We start from the raw sequence: 14,916 nt of genomic DNA, 5'->3' as shown, positions 1-14,916 counted from the left end.
TTTCAAAATTCATTGTGGTTGGCCATGGATAGCTCAGTGGGTTGAGCAGGTGCCATTTGTGGAGGCTATAGGCCTCGTGCGTGCAGCGCAGGTTCGAGTACTGCCCTGTCGCTCAGCAATGCAATGCAATGTCTCCCCCCTCCTCTCTACCCGTTTCCTGTCTACCTACTTTCTCAATAAAGGCCACTAGTGCCACAAAAACCTAGTGTGGTGTACAAAACAAAAATAATTAAAAAACTCTCATTGTTCAGACATTTCTGGACCTAACAATAGATTAAAACAATGTGTTGCGCCTCAATATGTATCCTTCTCCCAAATTCCACGAAGGACACCCTTTTGCATTCACGATCATACAGTAGCTTCTTCCACAAGCCTTAACACTCTTGTAGATCTAGTTCAAGTATTGAGACGTCCTTTAAGATTTTGTGCTTGGATTCATTTCTGGGCCACAGACAGGTGGGGGTGGGAGGGTTGTTGCTAAGGCAAGGCAAGTTTATTTGTAAAGAACAATTTAACAGGTAATTAAAAATGCTTTGCAAAGACATTAAAACAATACAAATGAGAAAATGGAAAAAAAGGCATCATTTAAAATTTAAACATGAATTTTAAATAGGAGAAATGAGAACATCTTTTTGTGTGACACCATGCACATCTGTGCAGTCACCTATTACTAAAAGCAACCTGCAGAATAATGCATAACCTATTGTTGGTGCATAAATTAATCAGCTACAGGGACTTTTCTGTGGGCTGCAATGTTGGGCATTGGACACACTTTGGCACTTTGACCATTCAAGGAACTGGAGTATATGGCGTGTCTGTGTTGATTCTGGTATCATTTGTCAAAGTCAAGATTTTGCAACTTCTGTTTTGTGTTTCTAGGCTCTTCCTCTGGTCTTTATATGTACACTCTCCTTTAATTTGTTTTATGTTGAAATAACTCAACCCCCCCCATCCTCAACCCCATCTCTATTTTCCTGTGTATGTGGATACCTGCTCAGCACATATTGGTTCAACATCTGACTAGTTATATTATTAAGTTTCCTGTGTTTATATACCCAGGCCTTCTTCCTGTCAGCCATCATTTTTTTCCCTATTTCCCATGTTGTGCGTCGAGCTATTCTCCGCTTGTACCTTTTTATAGTATTCCATTTCTTGCCTTGGCCTGATTTTGTGTTTTTATTTCCCTACTTGTATTTTAACTCTTAGCATAAGCTCCCTTTCATTGCTACAAATTTGCCTTTCACTTCTCTCCTTCACCTAAATTGACATAATACAGTGCTGATAACAGTCTTATCTTGTCATCAGTGGTCAATATGACCGAACAAACCAAAACAAATAAATAAATATATACATACTTTGCAAAACAGCTGTTTCACAGAAAGGCTTGAACTTGTTCGATTAGAGTTCTGCATATAAGTCTGTGGTGCAAAGCTTTCTGTGGAATATGATGCAGAACTCTGGCTGAGAAGACCTCCAAATAAAGAACATAAGCCTTCACGCTGCAGTAAAACCTGTTTTCAGGAGTATTCCTGAATTTGACAATTGTGTGAAAGTTGAGTGCATATTAACATGCATCAATGCATGCAGGCGGTACACAAACATCAAATAAGAAACCCTGCCCCCCCTCCAGACACGTAATTACTGTCACACGTATGTACACCAGAGCATGGCTCCACGGTACCTACATGATTCATGAAGTGCTTTATTCCACTCGGACTTGGATTACACTGTGACCTAGTTTGTTTGTTGTTTTTTTCCCTTTTGGTCTGGCTAAATTCTTCACACAATCTCTTTCAATGAAACTTCTCCCTCAATCTAACACAACACAAAATATCAAACATTTTTTGTAGTGAGAGGATAAAATAATGAATATTGTGCATTGCATCTCTTTTGCCCCCAGAACTCTGAGACTGTAAGCTACTACTGCTATGTGCAGGAATGGCTGTTTCAGCTTGGATTTGTTGGCTCTTCAAAATGGTTGTTAGGTTTGTTGTCAAGGCAACAGACCGTATCTTTAAGAGAGAACATGCTATTAAGTGGACTGATGGAGCATGAAAATGATGGACCATAACTGTCAGGAAATCTGTCTCACCATGGCTCTGGTACCATTTGACACCAGTGTCCTAATGGGAATGATACTTTATTCACTGGCCCAAAGGAAGACCTCTGCTTCTTTGCCAATATGCAAATACTGAATTGTATACATGCAAAAAAGCATACAAGCGATAAACAATGAAAGGGGGCAGGAGTGAGGTCTTCCTCTACCCATGTTTCCTGCATTCGGCCAGGGGCGGGGGGACCATGGGACGGACTGATAGCTGGACCCCTGGGCTTGCCGTGTTGCCTGGGGGGGCTGCTGGACTTTGCCGGGCCTCCGGGGGCAGATGGGAGTGGCGAGAGAATGATTGTCCATGTCTTCGTCAATGAGTGTATATTAGTGTGTCTGTGTCCGTTGTCTAGCCTGGGTTTGGGACTCTTTGCTGTTGGGCTTATCTGGGTGGGTCCTTGTTGGGGGGTTCTCGCGCGCCGTGCCCCTCTCCGCTTCCCCCCGCTGCCCTTGCAGCTGGGCACGCCTTTAGCTGTGGGGTTCTCGCTTTCATCTGGGCGGGTGCCGGCCCGCCGGCATGGCCCCGTCTCTCCGGGCGGCCTGGCCGTTCGCCAGGTGGGGATTGTGGGCCTGGAGGGTGTGGACCTCTTGGCTACGTGATCAACCTATGCCGGGTGGCTGGTGCTCGGCTGGGTCCTGGTCCGTCGCCGTAGGTTTCCTGGCTTCATATGGGGTTTAAAAAAAGATTGAGGAAAAAAAACAATCATATTAGTGTAACCAGGATCACTTGGTCCTAAATTACTCTGTTTTAGGCAATGATCAGCAAATAAGCCCCGTTTTATTAAAATGCTGTTACTAGTGCTGTCAAGCGATTTAAAAAATTGAGCGATTAATTAAGATCTGTAATTAATTAATCTAATTAATCGCTTTCTTAATCTCACCTTAAAACTTGCTGAGAAAAACCCTCAACTTAGTGCTGGGCGGTATACCGGTCCATACCGAATACCGGCGTTTATTTTTCTTATGATATGAATTTTTCATATACCGTAATACCGCTGAGTATGTACAGTAGCGCACACAACGTTTGGAACGCCGCGCGGGAACGTAGCGCCGCTGGACAGTGTTTCCCCTACCACTGTATGGGCCTGGTACGTGTGTTTGTGTTTGCATGTGACGCTGCAGGGAAGCATGAAGGAAAACACCCGACGACACACCATGCGTCCGCGGGGTCCTAGCGCCAGGCACACGTGAGGCCATGCTACCCTGTATTTATACTAGTGTGGACATTAATGTTTTTCTACAATATTTCCTCCTCATGACAGTAAAATAGGCAATTCTAAGCGAATTTACTGCAGCAATTCCTTTCCAAATCATTAGAAAATGTGGTTAACACCCAGTTGTGCATGAAAAAAAAAATACCGTGATATGATATACCGTGAAACCGATATAATTTTGAAAAATACCGTGATATACATTTTTGGTCATACCGCCCAGCACTACCTCAACTTGAGGTGTTTTCCTTTGAATTAATTACATTATTGTGGCAGATCAAAAGATTGACAAAAAAGTGGCTTTATAAAGTCTTTTTTTTACTTACAGATTTGAACAGATGCAGTCTTAGCCATTTACATCCACTTGGCAAGACCATTCGCCAATCCTCTCTCTCGCAGACATGCGCATGCGCGTTGTGTTCTCCTCGAGTTTAGTTTGGGGAATAGCGTTGCTGTGGTAACATCTTTGCTGCTAACGTTAGCTGTAGCTGCGCTCCCGACTGGGTGCTCTGCGTTTGTGGTAGGCTAAACTTGAGCCTTTTCAGAAAGAACACATATCACTCTACCTTTATCAATGGTGCCGTCGGGGCGTTTTTGAAGTGTAAATTCCCCATTCACTGGACCTACAACTTTCACATGCTCCTCCATTTTCACCTCTCTTCTATGCTACTCTCCGCCCCCCCCTTGCCTATCCAGCTACAATGGGAGCCTACCGGCATCTGCTAAACACGCCCAAACACAGTGACAGCCAATCATGTCCACTTCAAGGTGTGACTGACCGTTGTTTTCCACCCCTAACAATTCATCAAGAAGCCCACCCCACAAACACAGATTTCAAATTAAAGACAACTCGCAAACATGAAAAGTAAAGTTAGAGATTAAAAAATATAAAGCACTAAATATGCCTGTAATTAATTAATCGCAATTAACGCGCTAATTTGACAACCCTAGCTGTTACTGTTTCCACCAATTATGTCACATAATAGTCATAACTGAAGTCTTTAACATTCCAGCTTTAAAATAAGAGCAGAAGTTACAATTAGAATGGAGAGCAGAACAGAAGTTAACAATAAATGATCTGACTGTGCTGCTGGTTTTTGTCAAAAATACTTTTTCAGTAGGTAACTGTGCTGTTCTCCAGTCTGCACTAGTTACAGACTCAGATTTTACCCTGAACCTAAAAAGTTTTTCTTCGCTGGCTGTTCAATAATTTCTTTTAAATTCTGTGCTGAAAGCAGATTGCTGGAGCTATCAAGGATTGACCACACCAAGTGGTTGCTGATTGTATTGTGGCTCATGGAGCTCACATTCCATTTGTTGGAGTAAAGGCCGCTACATCTTTCAAACTCCCCTCTGCTTGCCTCAGCTGAAGCAAAAGAGTTGCATTTTCCACCCCTAGATTTGCGCAAAAACCAACATTTTCCCCAGTTTCCCCTATCCCTTATAGAAAGATAACAGACTTATGAGAACAAAAAAAACAAAAGACCTGTTATAAGGAAATAAATCAAGACACAGGACAAGACGCACAGTTGTGTTAAGTGACAGAACACCATTTTTTTTTTCTTAATGAATTCAGCTGCCAATACAAATGTATAATTCTAATAATCAGATAAGCAAACAATTGGTAAAGTGGCAATGGCATTTGCACCAGACTAGCTCTATCATTAAACCATCCCCAGAGGATGGGTTCATTAAGACCTCTCTCTCATTCACCGTGAGAGTAAAGGCCTCCAAATTATCTGAAGAAATTGTTCGTATTATATAATTTACACGTCACTCAGCTTCTTGGCTAACACACACACACATTCATATAGCAATCTATTTTTATGCGGAACTGCCTTCTTGATCAGTCCATCAGCCAGTTGATGTGGGTACATTTTGAAAAATGATTGTGTTAAAATTTGGATGCCTGGAAGAATCCCAAGCTTATCTACATCTGTGGCACTGCTTCAGATCATCTGGCTCCTGCAGTGATGGGCCTCCAGAGGTTTTTTTGTGATCATTTTCGCTTTCTGCAGTAGGTCCATCATCCAGGCTTCTTTCTCACATATGTTGTCCCTAACTTCATGTTTCTTTTGTTCTTGGTCTGGCTCTACAATGCCCATGTAGTTGTTCTCTAAGCTACAGTCAACATTGCTGTTTATTTGATGCTGAAGTGCTGTCTGCAGTGGCATATTACATAAACAAATCTGTTATTTTGGTGTGTTTTTCACCTTAAGGCAATAGGGATTTCTTTGTTTTTCTGAGCTCCCCTTTTTTGCTCATGCTATTCCACAATTCATTGTCTTTTATCATTTAAGTCACATCACAGCAGTTCAGCTGTAAATCTTACTTCACTTGACCTTTCCACTCTCCACACTCTCATGTGAGAGTTCCCATTAGAATATACTATTAGATTATTAGACTGTGTGAGACTGTGTTTATTAAAAACTGCTTTTGAGCCAAGCTCATGTTTTGGGCTAAATGTATGCATATCACAATGATTAAATAGTTGTGAATGCATAAAAATTGAAAAAAGAAAAGGAAAAAGAAGCTTGCCAGTGGTCCAGAAGTAGGGACCCCTATTTGCATTTGCCTAAAATACCAGATGACCACTCAGTCAGTGATTTATAAATACATTTAAATCTGTTTCCCTGTGGAATATTGTATTTTCATTTATATAGGGTAAACGTAAAGAATATGGATTTTTTTTCTGAAATCCTATTGTATCTCATACATGCACAACATCCATCAATACATTATAGTTTTTATTCTCTGTTCTTGTACCATTCAGTACATAATAAAATAATTTACAAGTATTTTATTAATAAAAAACGTTTACAATTTGCAATCTTATTTGAGTTTGTTGCATGCAGGTTTGGATGTGAAATTTCAGCACGTTTTATGAAGTCTTCAAATGAATCTCCAATAATTCACTGCGTATTGATGGATCCCTTGACAATGCATGAAGATGTCTGTTTATGCACCAATCAATTTTTATTACCATAATTTCTAACATTTGAAACACAGCTCACTAATTTACCAGCTTTAGTTATGATGTTGCAGCATTTCTTTGTTAGTACACTTGGATGATTGGTTGCCTACTTACATCTTATTAATCTTTTTAATTAAGTTTTTGTATTTCCTTTAAAACATTAGATTTTGAAACTCTTATTTTATATAGCTGATGGATAATATGTTTAAATGATTTCTACAGGTAAATTTGGCACTTTTCAAAACCTGGTTTGATGAGTAAGTTTCAGTCTTTTACGGAAGCAGCTGAATATGCTTTTACAAGCCGTGCAATGCCCCAAAGACTTTAGTTCCAAACAAGCTGAAAAGGTGATGCAGAGGAAGTTGAACATGAACAAAACAGAGAGAAAGGAGAAGGAAGTTTGAACCATTTGTTCTCTAAACTATCACTAGCATGGACTATGCTGTTGGAAATTAAGTATTTTTATTAAGATATGTCGGTAGTGACATATTTTGGAATCCAGTGCCTTCTCCAGTGCTTTCATATGCACTGGGTAGAGTCTGGGCTACATGACATAAAGGACCAGTGATTGCAGTGTTCGTAGACACCAGTTGGTGCAATCCAGGTCTTCTTACTACGAAGTAGCTGCTGTACACTCAGATTATTGTATTATTATATAACTGTTCCTGTGGGTTTCCATACATATTATTTACCAAGATTTCCCGTGTTTACCTGCTGACATAACATGTTACATCATCAGCTCAGTTGCTGCCGGGCTACACACTAGAGCCCTGCGCGGGACTGTTTTCTTCATCCCGCTCCCGCCCGCTCCCGCTGAATTTCTGACCATTACCACCCACACCCGCAACGTGTGTGTTACATTCCCGCCCGCACCCGCAAAACTCTTAGAGTTTATGCACGCACAATAATAAAGATGTATTGATTTTGTGTCTTCTCCTGTCCCTCAAGAGAAATGTTGTCCTAGACAAATCTATCTGATTTAATGTTAACATGATATTTGACTTGCTTTTCTTTGTCATTGTTTTGTAAAGAGGTTCTTCTCCACGTCATTGATTTCCATCTTGTCGCTAGACTACATCCCGATTCTGCAGTGTTTTTTTTAGCCGCCCGTTCCCGCCCGCAGCAAAGTTCAAACCGCCCGCTCCCGCCAGATTTGCGTTGGGTCCCGCGGAACCCTGGCGGTACCCAATCGCAATGCAGCCCTCTATTACACACTCAACGCACAAATGCGTTCACTGAGATCACATCCAGGGTAAAATACCATTAAATAACTTATTGTGCAAAACAGCTTCCTTCGTGGAGACAACTTGTGAAGCACATTGAAAGACTACAAATGCAAAGCAGGTAATAGTGTGTCAAGTTTTTAAATGCATATACAGTCAGTCCGGAAAGTATTCAGAACGCTTCACTTTTCCCACATTCTTTTATGTTACAGACCTATTGATAATAGGAATAAATTCATTTTTTTCTCAGAATTCTACACAAAATACCCCATAATGACAACATGAAAGAAGTTTTGTTATGATTTTTGTAAATTTGTAAAAAATAAAAAACTATAAATATCACCTGTGCATAAGTATTCAGAACGTTTGCCATGAAGCTCAAAATTGAGCTCTGGTTCATTCTGTTTCCACTGATCTCTCTCAAGTTGTTTCTACAGCTTAATCGGAGTCCACCTGTGGTGAATTCAGTTGATTGGACTTGATTTGGAAAGACACACTGTCTATATAAGCTCTCACAGTTGGCAGTGCATGTTGCAACACAAACCAAACATGAAGTCAAAAGAATTGTCTTCAGACCTCCGAAACAGGATTGTTTCGAGGCACAAATCTGGGGAAGGGTACAGAAAAATTTCTGCTGCTTTGAAGGTCCCAGTGATCACTGTGGCCTGCATCATCCTTAAATGGAAGAAGTTTGGAACCACCAGGAATCTCCCTAGAGCTGGCCGCCCGCCTAAGCTGAGCAATCGGGGGAGAAGGGCCTTAGTCAGAGAGGTGACCAAGGACCCGACGGTCAGAACTCCAGAGTTCCTCTGTGGAGAGAGGAGAAACTTCAAGAAGGACAACCATCTCTGCAGCAATCCACCAATCAGGCTTGTATGGTAGAGTGGCCAGGCGCAAGCCCCTCCTTACTAAAAAGCACATGGCAGCCCGACTGGAGTTTGCCAAAAGGCACCTGGACGACTCTCAGACCATGAGAAAAAAAATCCTCTGGTGAGACAAAGATTGAACTATTTGGCATGAATTCCACGCGTCGTGTTTGGAGGAGACCAGGCACCATCATCACCTGGAGAACACCATCCCTACAGTGAAGCATGGTGGTGGCAGCATCATGCTGTGGGGGTGTTTTTCATCAGTAGGACCCTGGTGACTAGTCAGGATTGAGGGAAAGATGAATGCAGCCATGTACAGAGACATCTTGGATGAAAACCTGATCCAGAGTGCTGTTGACCTCAGACTAGGACGACGCTTCATCTTTCAGCAGGACAACGACCCAAAGCACACAGCCAAAATATCAAAGGAGTGGCTTCAGAACAACCATGTCAATGTCCTTGAGTGGCCCAGCCAGAGCCCAGACCTGAATCCCATCGAACATCTCTGGAGAGATTTGAAAATGGCTGTACACCGACGCTCCCCATCCAACCTGATGGAGCTTGAGAGGGCCTGTAAGGAAGAATGGGCAAAACTGCCCAAGAATAGGTGTGCCAAACTTGTAGCAACCTATTCAAAAAGACTTGAGGCTGTAATTGCTGCCAGAGGAGCTTCTACAAAGTATTAAGCAAACGTTATGAATACTTATGCGCATATGATTTCTTGTTATTTTTATTTTTAATAAATTTACAAAAGTCGCATCAAAACTTCTTTCATGTTGTCATTATGGGGTGTTTTGTGTAGAATTCTGAGGAAAAAAAAATGAATTTATTCCTATTATCAATAGGGCTGTAACATAAAAGAATGTGGGGAAAAGTGAAGCGTTCTGAATACTTTCCAGACTGACTGTATAGTCCTTTGATAGGCTATATTTGTGTCTGACATTGACTGACTATACAACAGAATAAACAGACCCCCTCCCAAAACAAAAAATAAAAAGAAGAATATCACAGATGGTCAGACTCAGCTCTGAGTGTCTGGGCAATGTTGTAAGTGATGCAGTAACTTACATATGTACACTCTGGAGCTGCAAAGAAAACATCTAAGTAAACAAACCATTAGTCACTGAGCTGAATAGGGTTTTCTGTCAGTAAAGTGATTCCCAATTTCAACTTCTACAACTGACAGCACGTGAATGAGCTTGACCTTATCCTTGCTGATTCACTTTGATCTGGTGTTTATATATTAACACGTACGTAAATAAGAAAAATACATTAAGACTCACCCTGGCTCTAACTTATTCCTGAACTTATATTTTGTTATCTTAGACACTGATCAGAAGCATTTCAATTATGAGTGTGAAGCATTAAAACCTTCATGAGCCAAAACAACAAAAATCCTCACTTGAAATTCAAGACATTATCAAACTGATCAAAACTAACTGAAATCCCACAAAGTATCAGTAATATGCTTTTATAGTCTAACACTGACTCAAATTAAAAAGGAATTGCATTTAGATGTGACCACCATGCACCCACAACTATTTCATTTCTCCTCTGGGAGGACAATTCCTGTTCTGTGGCAGGGACGCTCTGAATGAATAAAAACCCAGATGACCTGTAATCTTGCAAAGAAATTGAAGAGAGACTGTGGAGGAGGCTGAGAGCTTGGCATTGCTTCCTCTCACGCTTGGCAGTGAGAAAGAGGGACATTCACCACTTGACTCACTTTCCCTCTCATTCTTGCCTCATTTGCCTTTTTTCCGTTCTTTCCTTTCACTCATGCCAATCCCATTACCTTACTGTGTTACTTCTGCTTTCCTGCCTATTTTCAATCCCTTAATTCATTCCCGTCACGTCCCCACCTCCCACTAAACCTTATGCCAGGCCATGCCGATGAAGTAAAGTATTGGCTGCATCCAGGCAACACTTATTTAACATCTGAATCCCTCATTTTTGCTATATTCTGAAGAAACATCCTATTTTTAAAGCCCAAGTTCACCAGAAAACATGTGATAGTCATGTTTGTCCAAATCTTTAAGACATGGTAGTGTTACAGTTAGGGCTGAAATAATTAAAATGATAATATAAAATCAATGACATACAATATTTAGCGTTGAAGTGACATATAAAACTACTTTAATGTTGTGGACAACTACAGAAGTGCACAGGGGGCAATGTAGCTTGCTTGTAGTTTACTAAAGAACACCTCAATAGTGGAGAGGGAAACGAGGGCCACTGCAGCACCCAGCTGTGTCAGATATAATCGTTAACTAGCCAAATGATCAATGGATGAGTCAACCACCAAAAGAGTAGCAATTCTTGTTTAGAAAATGTGAAATAAACACATTTTGCTCAGTGTTTTTGTTCAAGGCATCACCCACACACCGTGAGGGAACCTTGACCTGTCATAAAAGTGTTTAGCCCCTTAAGGGAGCTTGAGGCTCCTTTTAAGAAATGAGACTCTCTAGCGCCACCCTTCACCACGACGGCCGTTGGGGGTACTGCAGCCAACAGTGAAGCCGGCACGGGAGAACGCACATGCAGCGTCATGTGACGTCACATCCGCAGCCCAGCGCGGGAAATTCGGGACCGAATTGCAGCACATTTTGCAGCACACAGCCTGTTCAAGGCAAAGGAGAGATACACTAGAGGGCTCATTCTTTTGGGTTTGGAACGCTTCATCTGACATTATTACTAGAAAACTTAAAATGTATACGGATTTTTTTCATAAATCTTGCCACAATCCGGCCTCAAGCTCCTTTAACCACAATCATGGATATTGATGGTAACGTTTAACTTCAACTAAGTGCCAGTGGGATTGAATTAAGAGTGAAAAGGCGGTGGAAAATATTTGCAACAATTCCAAAGCTAGTGATAATCCATATACTAACAGCTTTCTGCACTTCCGCATTCCTCTCGATATATTCAGTTTTTTTTAAAACATTTTTTGCTATAGTGGCCTTTATTCAAAGTTTAGACAGGAAGGGGGTAGAGAGAGAGCGAATGGGGACGACATGCAGCAAAGGCCCGGACTCGAACCATGTACTGAGGACTGTAGCCTCCGTACATGAGTCGCTTGCTTTAACCACTGTGCCACACAGCATTTAATTTGGGATAAAACATACAGTCTCAGTACAAAATGAGAAGATAGTTGTTGTGTAGCATTTGGGCCCTTATTTTGAAACTACAAAATATTGTGTCCTACATGCTGTCAGTCTGTTTAGCATGTTTTACTTGTATTTCCCTTCCTGTTTTCCTGATGCTGCCTTCCCACTCATCACCACCACCACATCTTGACTTGAACAGTGACAGTCCACTATGAAGTCCCAGTGTTGCAGCTTGTTGTCTGACCGGGTTGCTGCCAAGACATTTTTTTTCTTAACTATAATTGCCTGCCTCTCTAGCATACACTCTCTAGCTTGCTCTCATGCTGATTAGTCTTGTGACCTTGACGCTATAGAAACAATTACTGAGTCAGCATCATGCTAATTAGGTGTTGAAAACACTCTCTGGTGTGAATGTAACTTTTACAGCATTTCCTCAACAATATCTACTGTATGGTTAAGAAGATTACCGTTTTAGTAGCAATTCATTTGGTGCAAAATGTTAAACTTCAATTCAATCTACCGATTAGTTTTTGATGAAAAGCAGTAGATGAATGGATATCCAAGATAAATGATGAAATAGGACGCTCATCCTTGCCTTCAAAAATACATCTGATCAACATCATAAGCAGGAATGGTGTGAATTATTAATATTATTAATAATGGTGTGAAAATACCACTGACAGTTGGAGATATCTTTTCTGCCATTGCCGAGCCAGTCATCTTCTCTTTCCCTCCTTTTAGTGAGCTTAAAAAAACTGAGACCAGTTTCACCATCAAGGAAAAATAATCTTTCACCTGAAAGGTTTGAATCTGGACGAAAGACCTTTGTCACATTGTCCACAGCAAAAATACAAGATCGTATCACAGGGGATGAATTTACTTGTTACGATGAAAAAATGCTTAATTCATCATTCATTCATCACACGTTCACTTGTGTTTTTTTTAACAGAACTCTTGTTGGAAACACAAAAATTTCATTTTATTTGGATATAAAATGTCCTAACCTCTGTGTTACATTTCAGAAAAAGTAACAAAACACAACTTGGTCTCTTGAACAATTAGAGCTTGAGTCAGTCTCAGAATTAAATGTCTTGTTAGTTGATATGTGTGTTTTAAAGTCTGCTGCAGTCAGGTCCTTGCCATCCAAACAAGAAACAGACTGCGGCATTAATCAGACACCTGCTGCAGATTAATGCTCCTACCGTTCCAGCCTCTTTTCTCTGGAAATGTCATTAGAGAGCAGAGCTTGAGGGTGAGGACGGAGAAACGGGTGTGTTTACATTTGACGTTCCCGTGGTCACAGCTTGCATGGTCATAAAAATATAATGCATAAGATAGAGTGTATCCAGACTATAAAAACGATTAGATTAAGATTTCTGTATTTACACAGCAGGAACCAAAGAAATGCTGCGAGAGCGTGCAAAGATGAAGAACCAGCATGACATGACATCTTGAGTGAGCTGATTCCTTCATCCGTTTGTGTGTTTGACAAGCTCAAGCTGCTGTTTCAGCCTCCAGCTGTTAAAATATTATACTATATAAAAGACAACTCCTGTATACTTAAAGATATACAAAGTTTCAAGATTTGCAAATTAATGGCAATGGGCTTAGGGCATCAGTGCCTAGGCAATGTTACAAATGTATGTTCTATGTTTCAGTGGTTTCTATCAGTAATCATTTTCTTATTTTCAGCAACATACCAAAGCCTCACAGAATGCCCTGGTTGCTGTTTAAGCCTGATACTCTGCACAGGGGTCTGATTGTTTACAAAGCCAAGAAATTCGCCACTTGGCTGAAGTGCAATTACTGATTTAAGAAAGCAAAGCTATATAAGCGTCTGTTAAATGAATCTGCTTGGTCAATTGCCTCCAGCTACACATCAGACCTGTCAAACTCTGTACTGTAGTTTTCATGCAGAACAGATTCATTAGCTAACTTTGTCATTCCTGCCACCAAACGTTAGCTGGATGGTCGAACAGGAGTTGACTGTGAAGATGCGATGTTTGCACAGTAAATGAATCAGACAGCTCGTTTACATATAATTTGGACACTGGCAGAGCTACCAACTCTCACATATTGACCGTGAAATGCATTTGACCTATTTGACATGCTCTGATGCTTCATGTCCATTTTCTCAATTGAGGAAAAACAAATTCATGGCTGATAACCTCCTGGTGAGAAGCTCTCTTCCTCCAACAATTTTCTGTCAGTTTCAAACTTAAGCTTCTAAGTTATTAAACAGTCCTACTTTATCCAAGATAAAGTTGGTTTAGACTTTCAGCTTTCAGGAGTGTAATTATTCATTCCAGTATAATATTACAACTACAAATTAGAATGTTACCACAGGGTATTGCTAAAACTAAGACATGCAGGGGGAATGCAGTGAGGCCATTTCTTATACCCAAATTATACAGAGTTGCAGTTGTATTGAGTTTAGCGATGCAACAATGAAAATGACCATCTTTAAGTTCCCCCAGTTTGCATAATTTCCTGGTCTGAAGTTCTGATCCATCGTCTTTATTGTACTTTAAGAAAATATTATTGACAGTTGGAGATATGTCTTCTGCCATTACTGACTCAACCTATAAAGTATCACAAAAGACCGTTTTCTTTTTTCTTTCTTTTCTTTATTTCATTGTTTTAACGTTGACCTTCTACACCACTCACTCAAAAAAATGTATCTTTCATGTCAATCAAGAATACATCTCTAGACTAAGATGTGTCTTTGAGCTTAAAAAAGCTTAGACACAAAGAGAAACATGGTTTCATGGCAGCAGACCAGATAAATTCAAGGCAAAATACAGGTACCGTATTTTCCGCACTATAAGGCGCACCTAAAAGCCTTTAATTTTCTCAAAAACCGGCAGTGCGCCTTATAATGCAGTGCACCTTATATATGATAATTACGGTAATTTCTGTTACTGTAGTCAGGGGGATTGTAGCTACTGTACTTGGTGTCGCCGAAGTAATGGCGCTAAAAACGTCAGGAATCGTCACAGACGTTCAAGACAACAGCAGCAATGCTGACTCGCATGACGACTTTGACAAGACGGAGCAAAGCTGGTTTTTATTTTGTTAATAAAGTTTGACATACGGTACTTTTCTTCTTGTTTTTTTTTTTTTTTGCATTTGCTGTAGGATTTTGTAGCATTTCCTGTAGCGCAGCTCCATCAGGTAGAAACGTAACTCAACCCCAGCCACTATAGTACGGTATTTTACCATATAATGCGGTGCGCCTTATATATGGAAAATGCTTTTAAATACGTCATTCATTGAATGTGCGCCTTATAATGTGGAAAATACGGTATATACAGTACCTAAACACACAAGCAGACAGATGCTTATTAGGTAGTTAGAAACAGGTGGGAGCAATCAGACAATCCCAGGTGTAAGACAAAGCTTATGTTCCAAATGACAAACTTCCA

Source organism: Cololabis saira, chromosome 14, assembly GCF_033807715.1.
Source record: "Cololabis saira isolate AMF1-May2022 chromosome 14, fColSai1.1, whole genome shotgun sequence".
NCBI lineage: Eukaryota > Metazoa > Chordata > Actinopteri > Beloniformes > Belonidae > Cololabis > Cololabis saira.
This window is presented reverse-complemented; position numbering follows the sequence as displayed.